The 21,993-nt window shown below is 35.8% G+C and overlaps 1 protein-coding gene across 5 annotated transcripts in view; it reads right to left on the reverse strand.

Moving 5' to 3' along the window:
* Mettl15 (methyltransferase like 15) overlaps positions 1 to 21,993 on the reverse strand; it is a 261,551-nt gene that overhangs the window by 33,552 nt on the left and 206,006 nt on the right. The window lies entirely within an intron of this gene.

Consider the following 21,993-nt stretch of genomic DNA (forward strand, 5'->3'; position numbering starts at 1 on the left):
ATAAAGCAAAACTTTCTAACTTTGCTGAAAAACATTAATTCAAAGCTATAAGAAACTCAAGGAACCACAAATAAAATAAATAAAGTTGTACCTAGGTACATCATAATCAAACCACCACAAGTCAACAAAAACAAAAAAAATTCATGAGAACAGCAAAGGAAATAACACATTAAATAAAGGAGAACAGAACTGTGAATAATAGCGTAGTGGAGATATGACACTGGAATAATATTCAAAGTGGAATAAAATTCAGTGTTGAGAAGAAAATGTTTTCTAAGAAGTGATGTCCACTAAAATTTTTCTTCAAAAATAAAGGTTGAAAGGACATTTTTAAGTAAATTCAAACACAATTCATTGCAAAGTAGTTTATCTTCACAAAATGCTAAAGGAAATTCTTCAGGCTGAAATACAAGATGTCAGGCACTACACAAGATGTCAGGCACTATCTAGGCTACTAGAAAGAATGAAGAAATAAGTAATATATGTAAGTGCATATATATTTTCTTGTTTTCCTAAAATGACATAAGACTCTTTAAGCTAATTCATCTGAAAAAATGCTCAACATTATGAAAATGCAAATTAAAACTACAATGAAATATCACTACACAACCACTACAAAGGCTAGATCCTAGAAAAATATCAAGTGCTAAAACTGACTTAAGTGAAAGAATCTGAATAGACATATAACAATGGAGGAGATTGAATTAATAATTAAAAGTCTACCCTTAGAGAAAAGCCCAGGCCCACAAAACTTCATCATTGAATTATACTGAACATTCAAAAATATTCACCAACTCTTTCAAAAAACTAAATGGGAAGAAGCACTTCCCAAATTATTCTATGAGGCCAGTATTCCCTCCAAACTAAAACCAAAGACATGACAAGAAAGTTATAGACCAATCTCTTATAAATATGGATATAAAACTCAACATATTACTAGCAAACCAAATTCAGCAGCATATTAAAAGGACTGACTATATACCATGACCAAGTGAGATTTATTCTTGAAATACAATGTTTCAACATATGAAAACTGATCAATGTAATATGTCACATTAATAAAGAGAAAAAAAGATCATCTCAATTGATACAGAAATGTATTTGATAAAAATTCAACACTCTTATAATGAGAAACACTCAACAAAATAGGAGTGGAAGAAAACTACACAAAAAATAGTCTATGTATGAGATACATATAAAGGGATTTTCCTCGAAGATGAGGAGCAAGATAGGATGCTGCAGTCAGCACTTTTATTTAATAGTATTAGAAGTTCTAGTCAGATCAATTAGATAGGAAAAGGAGGGGGGAAAAGTGTTCAGATTGGAAAGAAGTAAAATTATCTCTATTAGTTGGCATCATATTGTAAGTTAAAAACTCCTGTACAAAAATAGTTCTATACATTCCACACACAGACATAACAAACTGGTAGAAGTAATAAATAAATTCAGCAAATTAGCAGGATACAAAATTAGCAAGCAAAATCCGGTGCTTCTATAACGCCAGTAACAAAGAAAATGAAACTAACAGTTCCATTCACGTGCATCAAAAAGAATGAAATAGTTAGAAATGTTAACAAAAGAAATACAAAATGTTTGCTCTAAGAGTTATGTTTTTGAAAGAAATTAAAAAAGACCTAAATAAATGCAAGAACATTTTATGTTCAAGGAATGGAAGACTTAACATTGTTGAAATGGCAATACTATCCTAACTGATCAAGCTTAATGATGTCCTTATCAGAATACCAGTCAACATCATAGTATAAATTGACAAGCTGATTCATATGGAATTGAAAGGGACCCAGAAGAGTCCAAATAATTTAGGGAAAAAAAAATAAACTAGGAAAACTCACAATCAGATTTCAAAAGTTACTACAAAGCAATGGTAGACAAGATAGTGTGGTACTGGAGAAATAATAGAAAGGTCAGTGCAATATAATTGAGAGTCAAAAAATAAATCCATCTATCTATGGTGTGCTAAGATCATACAATAGAGAAAATCTTTTGTACAAATGGTGCTTGGATAATAGACTAGCCACATGCAAAAGAATGGAGTTGAACCCATGTCACATTACCTATAAAAATTAGCTCAAACATCTGTCAAAGACCTAATTGGAAGAGCAAAAATTATAAAGCCCTTAGAGGAAAACAGGGATAAATCTTCCTGACTCTGAATTTGGTAAGAGATTCTTTATAAAAAGACAATGCACAGAATGGGAAAAAATTTGCAAATCACATGTAAGCAAAATATAGAAAAGAAGCAAACTGGATAATGTTACATGTATGATACTGTCTGTATCATTTTTTACAACATGCACATGAAAACAGATACATTCTATCTAGTTTAAAAATTAAGATAAATAAAAATGCTAATTTTAAATAAATTAATAAATATAGTTTTCCTTAAACTCACAACCTTTGGCATATATGAATTAACATATAATGTTCAACTGATTTATATAGGAATTTTTCTTCAATTTAAGAGTAGGTCGCTGGAAAATATAATTCTGTAGAGAAATGTTTCCATTTCAGATAACCTACAAATAATAATCTGACAGGATGACTCCAATTCTGGCATCTGGATAGCTTTAACATGCTTCTTACAAAAAATAAAGTTATACAAGCCCAGCACTTTAGTTCACATTTCAGTAATCCAGCAGTGTAGACATATCTGATTAATTTTCTCTGGCAATCGGAACAGAGAGGAGGAGAAATATCTAACATGTACCAGAGTTGAGAAACTGGTTGGCTAAAGTTAAACAGTGTGAAGAGCTTACTCTTCCCTCTACAAAACAACTTTGCCAAAGGGTAGAAAATGTTAGACACTGGGAATTTATCCTCCAACAACCAGGTCTTTCAGAAACAAGATGTCAATGTCAAAGCTTAAGAGGAAGGTCAGCTTCTTTTCATTTGCCACAGAGAAATGTGTTTCAGAGTATTCTAAGAATCCAAACAAATATGCAACTGGTCCTACTTTGGGGCCTGGACTTAAAGGAAGCTTCAGGAAAACTGAATTCTGAAAGTTCCTGCATGATTCAATGCCTAATCCAAGACTAATTTTCTCAAAGGAGAAACATTATAAAATATATTTTAACACACACATATTTTCATATAAAATAGGAAGTAAACAGTCATGCAGCAGAAAAACCAATAAGTACCATAGGATATTTTTGTCTGAATGATTCAAAACATTTTTTCTTAGCATTAATATTTTGCAGACATTAAAATCATGACTTAACACAGTAATCACTTCTAATTTTCTTGAAATTTTATCATAGAACTTCCATTTCAAGACATTTATTTCAGGATGTAGTTTTTAACATAGCATCAAATTAGCCATGCCTGGCTCTATGTTAACTAAGTTAATAAGATAAAAGCAGAGAGGAACCCAAGATGGTGAACTAGAGGGAGGCTGCATTCCTTGTCACTCTATGACTTGGGATTCAAGCAGAGGAAATACTGTTACTCTTCGAGGCAGCCATCGCTGCCCAACTATCCTTTGCTGTTTACCCAACATTCGTCCCCCACAATTGCTTGCCATCTGCCAGCATATAACCCGCCTTTTGAGTGCAGATCCCTCACTGACCACCATCCATCGTCTGCCATTTTCCCATTTACCTGCCTATCGCCCGCTTTTTACCTACCCACTGCTTGTGGCCCAATGTCCACCCTTCGATTGCCTGCTGCTGCCTGAAGTCCATTGTCAAAGTACCCAAAGGTTTGTTTACATGTGGCTGCCACTATTTTGGGACACTTGCCAAGGCTTGCAGGTTTGCTGACACCACTGCCACCTTGGGGCATGACTGCTTCAGTCTGGGGACACTGTCCAGGGCCTAGAGATATATTGTCAGGGTACCTGCAGGTCTGGGTACACCTGAGGTCTTTCTGCTGGGTGTGCTAGCGGCTTCCATCTGGCTGCCTCTTTGTGGGGTCACTCCTTTGTGTGGTCTCTGTGTAAGCTGAAACAGCATTGAGATCTTGGGATTGCAGCAGGGCAGGGCCTGGGAAAGCTGAAGCCCAGGTTCATCAGATTGTAGCTAGGTTTGCATGGGCCAGTCTGGGTCTGCAAGCCCGTGGAAAGCCAGAGACTAGGGGCAGTTCCCTGGGGGAAGCACAGGCTGGAGAAACTGGAGAAAATGGGTTCTCTTTAGCTCAGTGAGTCTTGAAGTGTGTGGGGATAGAAGGGGCAGCTACAATAGGTAGGAAGACTGGAAGAGGGTGTGAGGGCATCTTGCTATTGGCTCACCCACCCAACCAGTCTGGCAACCACACCAGACTGGAGTTAACATCAAACTTCACACAACCCTACCTATCAGTGGAGAAGGGAAGCTGAGAAAATTTTTGAAAGCCAGTAGAAGCAACTGTTCAATTTTCTATTGGGACTTTTTTTTTTTTTCCCTCTCTCTCACACTTCTACCATCTTTGAATCCAAATATTTTTCATGCATCAATTTATTGAGTATATTAGTTTTGTTGTGTATTCTTACATCATGTCTTACACTACTTCTATTCCCTCACTGTCCACCATTTGAAACGGTAAACCCTTTTAACAAACCTACGGTTTATATTACAGACAATATTTGAACACATCATTTCTGTTTATTGCAACAAAACTGTAGACATCTTAATAGAAGATATTTTGTTTAAGATTGTATATTGTTTGCATTGGGTGCTGTTAATACTGGTCTCCTCTTAAAGTAAAGGTACTTGAAGCCTTCAGGGACACTATAAGACTACAGGTGGAAACTATACTGCCTCAGATCCATACCTGTAGATGGGAAGACATACAAACATGAAAAAACAAGGGAACAAAGCACCTCAAACAAGCCAAGATGCTCCAACAATAGAATCCATAGACAACAAAGTAGAAGAAATGTCAGAGAAGGAATTTAGAAAGTACATGGACTGATCTTCAAAATAAAGTATGGTATTGGACAGAAAATACAGGAAGTGAGAGATCATGTCAACAAAGAGGCAGAATAATAAAAAGGAATCAAGCAGAAATTCTTGAAATGAAGGAAACAATAAACCAAATTAAAAATTCAATGGAAAGTATAATCAACAGACAATGACACAAAATATATACTCTTGAAAATAAACTTAAACACACAGAGAAGATGGTAAGAAACCATGAACAGAACTTCCAAGAAATATGGGATAAGATGAAAAGACCAAATTTAAGATTTATCAGAAAAGATGAAGGCATGGAGATACAAACCAAAGGAATATACCATCTTTTCAATGACATAATATCAGACAATTTCCCAAACTTAAAGAATGAAATGAAAAATCAACTAAGAGGCTTACAGGACCAGAAATGTACAAAATTATAGCAGATCACGCCAAGGTACATTATAATGAGAATGACTAACATACGGAATAAGAATGAATTTTAAAGGCTATGAGAGAAGAAAATCAAATTATATATGGAGGAAACCAATTCAGGTTTCAGCTGATTTCTAAAACCAGACCCTCTACAACAATCATAAATATATATGATTCAAACAATGGAGCATCTACGCATATCAAACAAATCCTTCTCAATTTCGAGAATCAAATAGACCACAACACAATAATACTGGGTGATTTTAACACAGCTCTCTCACTGCTGGATAGGTCCTCCAAACAAAACTAAACAAAAAAATTATAAAACTCAATAATACAATCAATAATTTAGACTTAACAGACATATATAGAATATTTCCTCCATCAATAAGCAAATACACGTTCTTCTCAGCAGCACATGGATCCTTCTCTAAAATAGACTATATGTTATACCATAAAGCAACTCTTGGCAAATTAAAAAAAAAAAATAGAAATACTACCCTGCATTCTATCAGATCATAATGGAATGAAACTAGAAATCAATAATAAAATAAAAAATAGGAGCTACTCCAACACCTGGAGAAAAAAGCACGCTATTGAAGGAAGAATGCATAGCAGAATAAATCAGGGAGGAAATAAAAAAAAATACTTAGAGGTAAATAAGAACACGGCTACAACATATAAAAATCTCTGCTATACTATGAAGGCATGCTAAGAGGAGAGTTAATTTCATTGAGTCATACCTTAAAAGAATAAAATGTCAACAATAAATGACCTAATATTACATCTCAAAGTCCTAGAAAAAGAAGAACAAATCAACACCAAAAGTAGAAGACAGGAAATAATTAAAATCAGAGCTGAAATCAATAAAATTAACACAAAAGAAACAATTGAAAAAAATCAACAAAACAAAACGTTGGTTCTTTGAAAAAATAAATAAACTTCATAAATGCTTAACTACACAAATGAAGAGAAAGGGAGAAAAACAAATTATAAAAATTTGTGATGAAAAAGGACATGACAGATACTATTGAAATACAGAAGATAATAATAAACTATTTTGAAAATTCATACTCAAATAAAATAAAAAATTTCAAAGACATCAACAAATTTCTGGAGACATGTAATTTACCCAAATTGAATCAGGAGGACATACATAATTTAAACAGATCAATTTCAAGCAATGAAATAGAAGACACCATCAAAAGACTATCAACCCAGGACCAGATGAATTCTTAGCTGAGATCTACAAGACCTTCAAAAAGAAGAATTAACACAATACTCTTCAAATTATTCCATAAAATAGAAAAGGTGGGAACCCTTTCAAACTCTTCTATGAGACTAGTATCATCCTGATACCAAAACTAGACAAAAACACATCAAGGAAAGAAAACTTCAGAACAATATCCCTGATGAACATAGATGCAAAGATTCTCAATAAAATTCTGACAAATCACATACAAAAATATATTAAAAAGATAGTGCACCATGATCAAGTGGGGTTCATCCCAGGGATGCAGGGTTGGTTCAACATATGAAAATCAATACATGTAATACATCACATCAATAGACTTACACACAAGAATCATGATTATCTCGATATATGCAGAAAAGGCATTTGACAAAATACAGCATCTCTTCATGTTCAAAAAACTAGAAAAACTAGTAGGAACACTGTAAAAGCTATCTATGCTAAGCCCAAGGCCAATATAAATGGAGGAAACTGGAAAGCATTCCCTCTAAAAACTGGAACAAAAAAGGAATGCTCTCTTTCACGACTTGTATTCAACATAGTCCTTGAAACTCTAGCTAGAGCAATCAGATGAAAGAAATTAAAAGGATACAAATAGGAAAAGAAGAATGCAACTATCACTATTTGCTGACAACACGATTCAATATTTAGAAAACTGAAGAAAATTCCACTAGAAAACTTCTAGAACTCATAAATGAATTTAGCAAAGTAGTTAGGATATAAAATCAACACCCACAAATCAAATGCATTTCTGTACATCAGAAATTAATCCTCTGAAAGAGAAATTAGGAAAACTACCCATTCACAATAGCATCAAAGAATATCAAATACTTGGGAATCAACCTAACAAAAAGGGTTAAAGACCTCTACAATGAAAACTACAGAGCATTAAAGAAAGAACTTTTAAAAGGCCTTAGAAGATGGAAAGATCTCCCTTCTTCTTTGATAGGCAGAATTAATATTGTAAAAATGGCCATACTACCAAAAGCATTACACAGATTTAATGCAATTCCAATTAAAATCCCAATGAGAGGGGTTTCAAGATGGCGGACTAGAGGGCGGCTGCATTTCATGTTGCTCCAGGACTCAAGATTCAAAAGAGGAGATAGTGAGTGACTTGGGACCAACTCAAAGCCACCGGATGAGTCTCTCCCATTGGGGAGGTGTCCCGGATGGGGCGGTAGCCCCTGAACGCAGGGAACTTTGTGAAGTAGAGTTGCTTGGCAAGACGCCCCTCCCCCGCTGGAGCGGTAAACAAGGACAGCGGGGAACTTTGCAGAGGAGGCCGCGCAGCACAGCGCTTGGTTTCGGAGCAACCTGCCGGGGCTTCCGTGGCTGCCAGAGGAAGAGCTGGGCAGCAAGCTATTTAGACTCAGCAACCGCCTGAACAACGGGGGGGCGGGCTGTCCTGAGGAGGTGGAAGTGCGCAGTGAGTTGCTTGGTCTCCAAGCGCCCACACAGAACACAGGTGGCTGCCTGGAGGAAGAGGCGAGCGGCGGGTCACTGGGGCTTGGAGCATATGTACGAGGCTCCAAGTGGCTGCTCAGAGGAGGGGTCACATAGCCAGGAGATTAGGTGCAAAGCAGGGTCTGGTCCGGGGACCAAGGCGCCTTTTGTTGAAAGAGCTACACAGAGACAAGCTGAGGGGCGGAGCGAAGGTTCCAGGACTGCGGGCAGCTTCTCTAAGGAGGGACAACTACGGAGACTCGTCTGCGAAGGGTGAGGCTCTCAGGCCCAGGAGGTAGGTCCGGGCCCCTGGGAACGTTGCCTGGGAAGGCTGCCCTGCCCAGGCGGTAGTTGTGGACTGAGGGGAACCTCTAGGAGGGGAACTGACCAGCGAGACCTCCCCACCGGGTGAGTCTTCCCCGCCGGGTGAGGTTTTCCCACAAGGACGGTAAAACCAGAGACACAGGCCCAAACAGGCTTTGCCTCAGCCCGCAGCCTAGTTCCCCTTTGGATGACCATTGGTCAACAAGTAGAGGCACCTCTGCCCACTAGCAGGGAATATACCCCACCTGAAGACCACCACCCCTAGAGAGGCAGCTTCCTTGAGGAGCACCGCATTATCAACTTCCTCTAAGACTTCAGGCTACTGAAGGATAAGAGGGGATACACTAGCAATCTTCAGGGACATTATAAGTCAATAGAGGAAATCTGCAACATCTCAGCAGTCCACTGATATCTGAACGACATGAGAAAACAAGGAAAGAAAATGCCTCAAACAAATCTGGATGTTACATCAATAAAATCCAATGACAGCAAGGCAGAAGAAATGTCAGAAAGGGAGTTCAGAATGTACATAATTAACATGATAAGGGAAGCAAACGATGAAACGAAAGAGCAAATGCAGGCATTGAATGAACGCACCAATCGACAGTTAAAAGAGCAAATACAGGAAGCAAAAGACCATTTCAATAAAGAGTTAGAGATATTGAAAAAAAAACAAACAGAAATCCTTGAAATGAAGGAATCAATAAACCAAATTAAGAACTCCATAGAAAGCACAACCAATAGGATAGAACACCTGGAAGACAGAAGCTCAGATATTGAAGACAAAATATTTAACGTCGAAAACAAAGTTGAACAAACAGAGAAGATGGTAAGAAATCATGAACAGAATCTCCAAGAACTATGGGATATCATGAAAAGGCCAAATTTGAGAATTATTGGGATTGAGGAAGGCTTAGAGAAACAAACCAAAGTAATGAACAACCTATTCAATGAGATAATTTCAGAAAATTTCCCAAATCTGAAGAATGAAATGGAAAATCAAGTTCAAGAGGCTTATAGGACTCCAAATACACAAAATTACAACAGACCCACACCAAGGCAAATTATAATGAAAATACCTAACATACAAAATAAAGACAGAATCTTAAAGGCTGTGAGAGAAAAGAACCAAATTACATTCACGGGGAAACCAATACGGATATCAGCAGATTTTTCAATCCAGACCCTAAAAGCTAGAAGGGCCTGGAACAACATTTTTCAAGCTCTGAAAGAAAATGGATGCCAACCAAGAATCTTATACCCAGCAAAACTTACCTTCAGATTTGACGACGAAATGAAATCCTTCCATGATAAACAAAAGCTAAAAGAATATACAAAAAGAAAGCCAGCATTACAGAACATTCTCAGCAAAATATTCCATGAAGAAGAGATGAAAAACAAAGAAGCAAATTAGCAAAGGGAGGAGCTATCCTAAAGGAACTCTCAAACAAAGAGGAACCAAGTCGTGTCAAAAATAAACAAATAAATTAATAAAATGAGTCAAATGACGGGGAATACAAATCATATCTCAATAATAACCCTGAATATTAATGGCCTGAATTCATCAATCAAAAGACACAGACTGTCAGATTGGATAAAAAAGGAAGATCCAACAATATGTTACCTGCAAGAGACTCATCTCTTAGAAAGAGATACACAAAGACTAAAGGTGAAAGGATGGGAAAAAACTTACCATGCACATGGACCCAGCAAAAAAGATGGGGTATCCATCCTCATTTCAGATAAAGTGGACTTCAAGCCAAAGTTAGTCAGAAGGGATAAAGAAGGACATTTCATAATGCTTAAGGGAAGCATAAATCAGCAAGACATAACAATCATAAATATCTATGCCCCAAACAGTGGCTCACCCATGTATGTCAAACAAATCCTTCTCAAACTCAGAAACCAAATAGACCATAATACAATAATACTAGGTGATTTTAACACGCCTCTCTCACCACTGGACAGATCTTCCAAACAAAAATTGAACAAAGAAACCATAGATCTCAATAACATAATCAATAATTTAGACTTAACAGACATTTATAGAATATACCATCCAACGAAGAGTGAATACACTTTCTTCTCAGCAGCACATGGATCCTTCTCTAAAATAGACCATATATTATGCCACAAAGCTAATGTTAGCAAATACAAGAAGATAGAGGCACTTCCTTGTATTTTATCAGATCATAATGGATTGAAATTTGAAATAAATGAAAGAGTAAAAAACAGAAACTACTCCAACACCTGGAGATTAAACAATATGCTATTATATGATGAATGGATAACAGAAGATATTAGGAAGGAAATTAAAAAATTCTTAGAGGTAAATGAGAACAAAGAAACATCATATCAAAATCTCTGGGACACTATGAAAGCAGTACTTAGGGGAAAATTATTTCATGGAGTGCATTCAATAAAAGAAGTAAAACTCAACAAATAAACGACCTAACACTACAGCTCAAAGCCCTAGAAAAAGAAGAACAGACCAACACCAAAAGTAGTAGAAGACAGGAAATAGTTAAACTCAGAGCTGAAATCAACGAAATTGAAACAAAAGAAACAATACAAAAAATTGACAAAATAAATAGTTGGTTCTTCAAAAAAATAAACAAAATTGATACACCTTTAGCCACACTAACAAAGAGAAGACGAGAGAAAACCCAAATAACCAAAATTCGGAATGAACAAGGAAATATCACAACAGACACGATTGATATACAAAATATAATTAGAAGTTATTTTGAAAATCTATACTCCAACAAAATAGAAAATTTCAAAGATATCAACAAGTTTCTAGAGATGTATGAATTGCATAAACTAAACGAGGAGGACATACACAATTTAAATAGACCAATTTCAAGTAATGAAATAGAAGAAGTCATCAAAAGCCTACCAACAAAGAAAAGTACAGGACCTGATGGTTTCTCAGCCGAGTTCTACAAAACCTTTAAAGAAGAGCTCATTCCAATACTTTTCAAAGTATTCCATGAAATAGAAGAGGAGGGAACTCTCCCAAACTCATTCTATGAAGCCAATATCACCCTGATACCTAAACCAGACAGAGACACATCGAGGAAAGAAAATTTCAGACCAATATCCTTAATGAATATCGACGCAAAAATTCTCAACAAAATTTCAGCAAATCGCATACAAAAACATATTAAAAAGATAGTGCACCATGATCAAGTGGGTTTCATCCCAAGGATGCAAGGTTGGTTCAACATCAGGAAATCAATAAATGTAATTCACCAGATCAACAGACTTAAAGTCAAGAATCACATGATTATTTCAATAGATGCAGAAAAAGCATTTGATAAAATACAGCACCCCTTCATGCTCAAAACACTAGAAAAAATAGGGATAGTGGGAACGTTCCTTAACATTGTAAAGGCCATCTATGCTAAGCCCATGGCTAATATCATTCTTAATGGTGAAAAACTGAAAGCATTTCCCCTAAAAACTGGAACAAGGCAGGGATGCCCTCTCTCACCACTCCTATTCAATATCGTCCTTGAAACTCTAGCCAGAGCAATTAGACAGACCAAAGAAATTAAAGGGATACGAATAGGAAAAGAACTCAAACTATCCCTATTTGCTGATGATATGATTATATACTTAGAGGAACCAGGAAATTCCACCAGAAAATTCTTAGAACTCATAAGTGAATTTAGTAAAGTAGCGGGATATAAGATCAATGCTCATAAAACTAATGCATTTTTATACATAAGTGATGAATCTTCAGAAAGAGAAGTTAGGAAAACTATCCCATTCACAATAGCCTCGAAAAAAATAAAATACTTGGGAATCAATCTCACAAAAGAGGTGAAAGACCTCTACAATGAGAACTACAGAACACTAAAGAAAGAAATTAAAGATGGAAAGATTAGAAATTAAAAAATTAGAAGATGGAATGATCTCCCATGTTCCTGGATAGGCAGAATTAATATTGTCAAAATGGCCATACTACCTAAAGTGCTATACAGATTCAATGCAATTCCAATTAAAATCCCAACGATGTACCTTACAGAAATAGAACAAGCAATTATGAAATTCATCTGGAAGAATAAGAAACCCAGAATTGCTAAAGCAATCCTTCGCAGGAAAAATGAAGCAGGGGGTATTGCAATTCCAGAACTTCAACTGTACTACAAAGCAATAGTAACAAAAACGGCATGGTATTGGTACCAAAATAGACAGGTAGATCAATGGTACAGAATAGAGGACACGGACACAAACCCAAATAAATATAATTTTCTCATACTAGACAAAGGGGCCAAAAATATACAATGGAGAAAAGATAGCCTCTTCAACAAATGGTGCTGGGAAAATTAGAAATCCATATGCAACAGAATGAAACTAAACCCGTATCTCTCACCGTACATGAAACTAAACTCAAAATGGATTAAGGACCCCGGAATCAGATCAGAGACCCTGCATTTTATAGAAGAAAAAGTAGGTCCAGATCTTCAACATGTCGGCTTAGGACCAGACTTCCTCAACAGGACTCCCATAGCACAAGAAATAAAAGCAAGAATCAACAACTGGGATAGATTCAAACTAAAAAGCTTTCTCTCAGCAAAGGAAACTATCAGAAATGCGAAGAAAGAGCCTACAGAGTGGGAGAAAATCTTTGCCAATCATACTTCAGATAGAGCACTAATCTCCACAATCTATAAAGAACTCAAAAAACTCAACACCAAGACTACAAATAACCCAATCGACAAATGGTCTAAGGAAATGAACAGACACTTCACAGAAGAAGACCTACAAACTATCAACAGATATATGAAAAAACGTTCAACATCTCTAGTAATAAGAGAAATGCAAATCAAAACCACCCTACGATTCCATCTCACCCCAATCTGAATGGCGATTATCAAGAATACAAGCAACAACAGGTGTTGGCGAGGATGTGGGGAGAAAGGTACACTCATACATTGCTGGTGGGGCTGCAAATTAGTGCAGCCACTCTGGAAGGCAGTATGGAGATTCCTTAGAAAACTTGGAATGGAACTACCATTTGACCCAGCTATCCCACTCCTTGGCCTATACCCAAAGGACTTAAAATCAGCATACTACAGAGGTACAGCCACATCAATGTTCATTGCTGCTCAATTCACCATAGCCAGATTGTGGAACCAACCTAGATGCCCTTCAGTTGATGAATGGATAAAGAAACTGTGGCATATATATACAATGGAATATTACTCAGCCATAAAGAATAATAAAATTATGGCATTTGCAGGCAAATGGACGAAATTGGAGAATATCATGCTAAGTGAGATAAGCCAATCTCAAAAAACCAAAGGAAGAATCATATCGCTGATAAGTGGATGATGATACATAATGGGGCATGGGAGGGGTTAGTTTTAGGTTTAGAGTGAGGGTTAGGGAGGGGGGCAAGAATGGGGGAAGGAAGGACTGTATAGAGGGAAAAGAGGGATGGGAGGGGTGGGGGGAAGGGGAAAAATAACAGAATGAATCAACCAACATCACCCTATGTAAATTTATGATTACACAAACGGTATGCCTTTACTCTATGTACAAACAGAGAAACAACATGTATCCCATTTGTTTACAATAAAAAAAAAATCCCAATGACATTCCTCATAAAAATAGAGCAAGCAATCATGAACTTCATCTGGAAGAATCAAGAGACCTTGAATAGCCAAAACAATCCTGAGCAAGAAAGTGAAGCAGGAGATATCACAATATCAGACCTTAAACAATACTACAGAGCAATAGTAAGAAAAACAGCATTGCATTGGCACCAAAATAGATATGTAGACCAATGATACAGAATAGAAGACACAGAGACAAACCCACATAAATATAGTTATCTCATACTAGACAAAGGTGCATTGGAGAAAAGATAGTCTATTCAACAAATGGTGCTAGGAAAACTGGAAATCCATATGTAACAAAATGAAATTAAACCTCTATCTCTTACCCTGAACAAAAATCAACTCAAAGTGGATCAAGAACTTAGGCACTAGAACAGAAAACTTGAGCCTAATAGAAGAAAGGGTAGGCCCAAATTTTCATCATGTCGGCTTAGAACGTGACTTCCTTAACAAGACTCCTAAAGTGCAAGAAATAAAATTATGTTAATAAATGGGATGGATTCAAACTAAAAAGCTTCTTTTCAGCAAAGTAAACAATCAATAACATGAAGAGAGAGCCTACAGAATGGGAAAAATCTTTACCACACTTACCTCAGATAGAGCACTAATCTCCAGGACTTAAAAAGAGCTCAAAAAACTTAACACCAAAAAAGCAAATAACCCAATCAATAAATGGGTGAAGGAACTGGACACTTCACAGAAGAAGAAATACAAATGATCAACAAACATATAAAAAATGTTCGTCATCTTTAGTAATTAGAGAAATTCAAATCAAAACTACTCTAAGATTTCATCTCACTTCAGTCAGAATGGCAATGATCAAGAACAAAAGCAATAAATACTGGAAAGAATGTAGGGGAAAAGGCACACTTATATATTGCTGGTGGGATTGCAAATGGGTGCAACCATATGGAAAGCAGTATGGAGATTTCTCAGAAAACATGGAATAGAACCACCATTTGACCCAGCCATCTCACTCCTCGGCTTATACACAAAGGACTTAAAATCATAATACAGTGACACAACCACATCAATGTTTATAGCAGCTCAATTCACAATAGCTAAACTATGGAACCAACCTAGATGCCCTTCGACAGATGAATGGATAAAGAAAATGGAATACACAATGGAATATTACTTAGCCTTAAAGAAGAGTAAATTTATGGTATTTGCTGGTAAATGGATGGAACTAGAGAATACCATGCTAAGTGAAATAAGCCAATTCCAAAAAAACAAAGCCCAAATGTTTTCTCTGATAAGTGGATGCTAATCCTTAGTCAGGGGAGGGTTTTAGGGAAGAATGAAGGAACTTTGGATTGTGCAGAGGGGAGTGAGGGGAGGGGTGGAGTGGTGCGGATGGGAAGTACAATAGAATGAGATAGACGTTATTACCCATATACATGTGTGATTATTATAATACTGGTGTGACTCTGCACCATGTACAGCAGAGAAATGAGAAGTTGTGCTCCATTTTTGTACAATGTGTCAAAATGCATTCAACTGTCATGTGATCAGAACAAATTCAAAGCTAACAATAAATAAATAAGTAAAATAAAAAATAAAAAGTGCTGGGAATGTGGCTCAGTGGTAAAGTACCCCTGAGTTCAACCACCAGAATGGAGGAGGAGGAAGAGGAAAAGAGAAAGACAAAGACCTAAAGTCTGGGTTTGTTCCCCCACACTGCAACAACAAATGTCATTGAGGATTTGGAGCAATGGGAACAAATCATGACACATGCAACACTCTGGAAGATTTCTAAAGGTGTCATTCCAAGTGAAGAAAGACAAACATAAGAGTACATAATAGCCAAAAACATTTATATGGCATGGCATTGTCGGAAGGCAATATTGTGATAGAAAGCACCCCAGTGGTCAGCTGATGCCAGGTGGGGTGGGTACTGACTGCAAAAGGACTTGGGTACTTGTTTGGGATGAAGGTAAATTTAATATCCTAATCATGGTGGTATCACTGGAGATTGAATCCAGAGGTACTCTGCCACTGAGCTGCATCCCCCAGTCCTTTCATATTTTTATTTTGACACAGTCAACACTGATGAATTTTATTGTATGTCAGTTATACTCCAGTAAAGCTAAATTTATAAAATGAAAATAAAATTCAGAGCTTTAAGAAGCTCTGTCAGCATCATCAACAGTGAGCTCTTGCAGATCTACTGTAGATCCCACAAAGTGTGGGGGACCTGGGGATCACAGAACTTGGTGAAGTTTAACCTCTACCCCACAAGATTTCTCAGTCTGGCCTTGAGATAGGACAGAATCCCATTGTGATAATAACAGTGTGAAATGATCTCTACAAATGTTGCATTTTGCAGTTTCAGGTGATTAGAAGAATAGGTAGCAGAGGTTTTCCTCATATAAATGGAATGCATCACAGAACTTTGCTAACATGGACAACACTGCACAGAAAGATAAATGCCCTGGCAAACCTTCCAGACATGCCAGCAAGATACAGAAAGGGCTAGTCAATTCCAGTAACTTGTCTATGCAGGAAGAGGGCTCTCTTTTTTTTTTTTTTTAACTCTTTATTACTTTTTACTTATTATTTTCTTACACTTTATTACTGTGGAAGATAGAATGCTTCTAAATTAGTAGCATTATAGGTAGTGAATGTTGGGGTCCAATATTGACCGATCCCCAGAGAGTCAAAGTGCACTCACATAATGTAAGTCACACAACGAGATTTTATTTAAAGCAAGCTCAAGCCTGGACCGCGACCAGCCTCTCAGACCACTACAATGGCTGAGTGGGGAGCGGCAGGAAAAGGGCTCTTGATAGTACATGAGAGTACACTGGGTGGGAACAGAGTAAATCCTGGGTTGTGTTCACCAGGCCATCCTAAAGGTATACTAGATGGATTGTCTTAGGTGCTTTCTGCACTAACTGTGATGATTGGGAAGGAGGGAGAGGGGAAAGAAGGATGCCTTCATAACAAAAAAAAAAGCAGGCTTGTTATTTCCATGTATCTGGCAAAAATTAGTTCACAAATTTTAGCTGTGTAAGAGATCTTGCCTTCTTTGTTTCCTAAAACTCAATTTAAGTTCTAACTGAAAGCCCCCATTCTTTTACTTTTAACTGATTTTTGGGTTTGTAGTTAAAGTTTGTTTCTTATAGGCAGTAAATAGTTGGGTCTTTCTTTCTTACTCAGTCTGACAATTTCTGTCTTTTAATTGACATTTCAGAATGCTTATATTTAATGTGATTTATTCCTGTGTTCAGTTTGTCATTTTGTAATTTGCTTTTTATCTGTCCTGTTTATTCTTTATTTTTTTCTTTTGTATTGTTTTTATGCTTCTACTTTATCTCTTTTGTTAAGTTATTAGGAATAACTATGTAGTATTTTCCTCACAGTTATTTTAAAGCAAAGTTTGGCAAAATGTGGCATTTGGGTCAAATCTGACCCATTGCCTGTTTTATAAATAAAATTTTATTGAAACACACACACATATACACACACAGATAAAAGCAGAAAGTTTAGGAACTATTTCTATGCTGTTGTCACTGAATACATTTTAAAAAATTAATCAAACAAGCAATGTTTTATAAAATATAACAAAATAATGCCTGAAATTATCCTACACATACTACTATTAACATAGGATTGGTTCATTTGACATGGCAAAAGTATGTTAGCCATTTCTGTTTACCAGCTAAAATAGCACCTTCCTATGGCAGAAGGTTAGACATAGTTTATAACTTATTCAGTTGGCTAGTTGTACAATCATGAAATTTTTTGTGTGTAGCTGGGGATCTAGGACCCCATACTAAGTACACATTCCACAACTGACTACACCCTTAGTCCCAACTATGAGATTCTTAACTAATTCTTTTAATTTGATGAAACCTATTTTTATTTCAAAATATTTATATAAATGAGATTTCATTCATATTTTATATCATAAAATTTTAAGTTTATAAAATTCATAATCGCCTTAGATATAAACATTATATATGAGCCTATTGCTGACAAATTAGCATCACTGCAGTTAAACAAACTTTTCTTTATAAGGTCTAATGACATCACAAAGAATGCACATAAAAACTTTCATTTATATTTAGGACTTAAAGTTAACAGGATAACCCTAATCCATGAAGCTTTCCCTCTAGGGATTTCTTAGTGTTATTTGTGGAATTCCCACGTGGATTATGTCCAGTGAATTTCCTGGAAAGGACTGTTCTGACTGTTATGTTTTAGATACTAGGTGTCCTTCTAAAGCTCATATGAAACAATGCAATGAAAAGTGAAAAGACTGGGTTATAAGAATCTTAACTAATCTCTGTGCATTGATCTGTTGACAGGGATTAACTGAGTGGTGACCATAGGCAGGTAGGGAGTTGCTGGAGGAGATGGGTCATTGAGAAAGTGCCTTTGGGTTACATATTTTGAGAGCTGAGCTTCATCTCTCTCTGTTTTCTGGAACCACATCCTGGGTTGCTTTCCTCTGCCAAACTCTTCTGTCATAATGTCCTGCCTTACCTTAGGCCCTGAGGAATACAGCTGGCCATCTATAGACTGAGATCTCTAAAACTGTGAGCCCTAAAATAAACTTTTATTCCTCTAAAATTGTTGTCAGGTATTGGGGTGAAACAGCTGACTAAAATAGATTTCTAGGTGTGTTTCTGTTAATCTCCCCAAGTCTTATCTTTAGAGATAAAGACAGTTACTGGGATCTGCTATGGGCAATGTGTTGTATAGAGCACTTTGCTATGACTCTGGGAATCAAAAACACATAATCTCCTTTATTTTGAATAGGTTAAATTTCAGGACTAATCTTCCTTGATACTAGTACTTTGTAACTTATAGGAAGAAAGACTGAAAGTGCAAATTGTGTAAAATAAAATTTAAAAAGAATGTAAAATAAGCATATGGCAATGAGCATTAAAGCAGTAAGAACAACACATCAACTGGCAATGGTACAAATAGATAAGAAGAAAAAACAATCTAAGTATGATTAAGCAAGGTTCTTTAAATTGTTAAACTGAAAGATAAGTAAATGTTCTGTAACCCTGAAAAAAGCAAATTAGGTTTCCTTCTTAGAGTCACTGTTCAGAAAGCAAAAGGCAGAGTTTTCTTAGGTATGCACAGACTAGGTCTAAACACCTGCTAACAACTCATCAGGAAAAAAGATTCAAAAATGGCACCAGATTCAATGCCTACTCACATGCTGCAGTCTGAATTAGGCTATAGGAAGAAAACTAATAATGAGATAGACATGGTCCCTGCCCTTGAGGAGCTCACTATTTTACAAATCTTCTTCACCTTTTTCTAATCTCCCCTACCTTTTTATCAGAAATAGAAACCAGTCTCTTTGCTTTTCCATTTCCTGAGTTTAATCAAAGCATCTAGTATAGCTAATTTCTTTGATTAAGAATTAGAGTAGATAAGATGGAAAATATGGTCTCAATCACAATTTCGATCATTTGGTTTGGTGAAGAGAGAAAAATATCCTTTTTGCACTTCACAGTCCATCAATAGACTTGGTTAACACAGGACCAATGTACATTAGTTTTAAGTTGGGAAGAGATATGCTTACCCTCAGTGCAACATTCATCACACTTTACTATAATTACCTGTTTACTTCTCTGTTTCACTCATTTGATTCTGATCTCCATGCAAACAAGAACTACTTCATGTTCACTCTTATATCCCTAGCACTTGACAGAGAAGCCTAGGATTCTTAACTGAGTGCATATTACAGTCACCTGTGGTGTTTTGATTAAAATAAAGATGTCTGGCTCCATTCTAGTCCTACTGAATCAGGGCTTCAAGGGCTCATTACCCAAGAATCCCTACTTTTATAAAGCATTACAGAGAATTTTGACATGCAGTCAGGATTAGAAACTGTTAGGGTAAATATTCAATATGTTTTTAAAAATAATGGATAAATAATGAATAGAAAAAATGGATGAATGAACAAAAATCCAGAACTATTAATACAAAGAATTTCATTTACAATGAATGGCAAAATGAAAATCATAGTATTTCTAGTCACAGAAAACATTATTAACAGTATTATAAAAGAGTTACCATATAAGCCTAGTCCTCTATCCAAATTATGGGTACCAAATTATGATGTTAATGGGGTAAATGAACTCTTAAATTTGCTAGCAATTTCATTATCTCACTATAACTGATAATTACATCTGAAAATGACTAGTCATATCATTAATCAAATATTGTACATGTAATGGAGCACCTTCAAATAACTTAAGGAAATGCATACTTGCAAGTGCCTATTATATGAAGTAAAACAAGTGAAGGTAAACTTTAGTTCTTACATTTCTTTGCAGAATAAACTGTAATTGTATTATTAGAAATTTATATTTAAAAAATCATTAAGATCTTTAATTATTTAAAGATTAATGTACAATAGTGCTGAGATTTTATGTAAGTTTTATTTCACTTAACACCTATGAAATTTTAAGCCACAAATTTTCTCAAGAATTCAAAATAGCATGATTATTTTCTTCCTTATACTTTAAAAATACCAAAATTATCTCAGTAAAACTAACTATAAGAGGAAATTAAGATCTAATATACATTTAATAGTAAGATGCTTTCAAGTTAAATACTTTTAAACATATACATTTAAAGGTAAATAAACATTCAACTCAGTATGGGATAAGGAGTTCTAATTTCAATACGATTTGAGATATTATTTGGCATTTATATCTCTCATAGTAATGTTGGAAAAATTCATGATATAAAGCTATTGACCCCATTTGTGCAAGAAAATTGTTGAGTTCTGCCTCATTAGAGGTACTCCATCTTCACATCCTAGATCAGCTCCATATCCTTTTTCTTTTATCTCACTACAGCAAATTCTGATGACTATATCTGAGATGTATTCAGAACACTACCTTTTTCTTACCAACTCCACCACTATCAACTTGGTTCAAGCTATCATCATATTTTCCACACCAGACCAGTCCTTTGAATCTAAAAATTAGATCATGTCACCCTACTGTTCAACACCTTCAACCTCCTTCTATCATATAAAATAGAAACTAAATTTCTTAACTTGCCTAAAGTCCCTATGTGACATGAAACTCCTGCTTTTTATTGCTTCCATTTCTCTGACTTCATATCCTGACCTTGCTTTCTATATTCTTAACAGAACCATGGCATAGACTGTCTAGGTCCTTGGACCTGTGCTTGGAAGATTGCCTTCACATACATGGATGATTGAATTCCTTCTTCATTCAGGTATTTTTTCAAACATCACAGAATTAGAAAGGTAGTCTCTGACTAAGGAAAAACAGCATCACATCATTACCCTTTCATGGTTTTGTTTTTCTTCATAATACTTTATCAGAGCCAAAAATTTGTTAACCATCTGTCTTCCACCACTAGAATACTTAGTGAAAATGGAGACTCTGTTCATTGCCATACATGCTTAACACCAAGAACAGTTAGTAGATGGGAGAATGACAACATTTGTAAAGTACATAGTCACTGTTTAAAACAAAAAGCAAAAACAAAAGAAAATATTATTAGCTGTCTATGAAATAAATTGTTAGTGTCACTATTTTAAAAACTTCTTCCCCAAAAGGCAACCAAGAGGTATACTTCCTTTTACCTTGATAAACATATATGAAAATGTATATAAATTTATGTGTACAGACATATGAGGAGAATTAGTCTGTAAAAGCCTCTGCTACTTGTTTTCTTTACTTACTTTATTTAAATAATAATTTTAGTTTTGAAGATGCAACATAATTCATTATTTATTTAACAAATATAGTGTCAAGCACAGTACTAGTCAATTCAGAATGCAATAGGAAATAGGAAAGAAGTGGTCTTTATACTCTGCTGAAAGTCATATTGCTACCATGACATGAACATTTAGAATGTTTCCTATTTTTGCCATAAAAAAATGCTACAATAAACACGTGAACTGTACATTTTAAATTTCTGCATCACAGAAAACCTCTATAAAATAAAATGACAGTCACAATCTAAGAAAAATATTTGCCACTGTATGTGAAACTTGTGTCTATAGAAT

This window comes from Sciurus carolinensis, chromosome 11 (genome assembly GCF_902686445.1).
Source record: "Sciurus carolinensis chromosome 11, mSciCar1.2, whole genome shotgun sequence".
Classification (NCBI taxonomy): domain Eukaryota; kingdom Metazoa; phylum Chordata; class Mammalia; order Rodentia; family Sciuridae; genus Sciurus; species Sciurus carolinensis.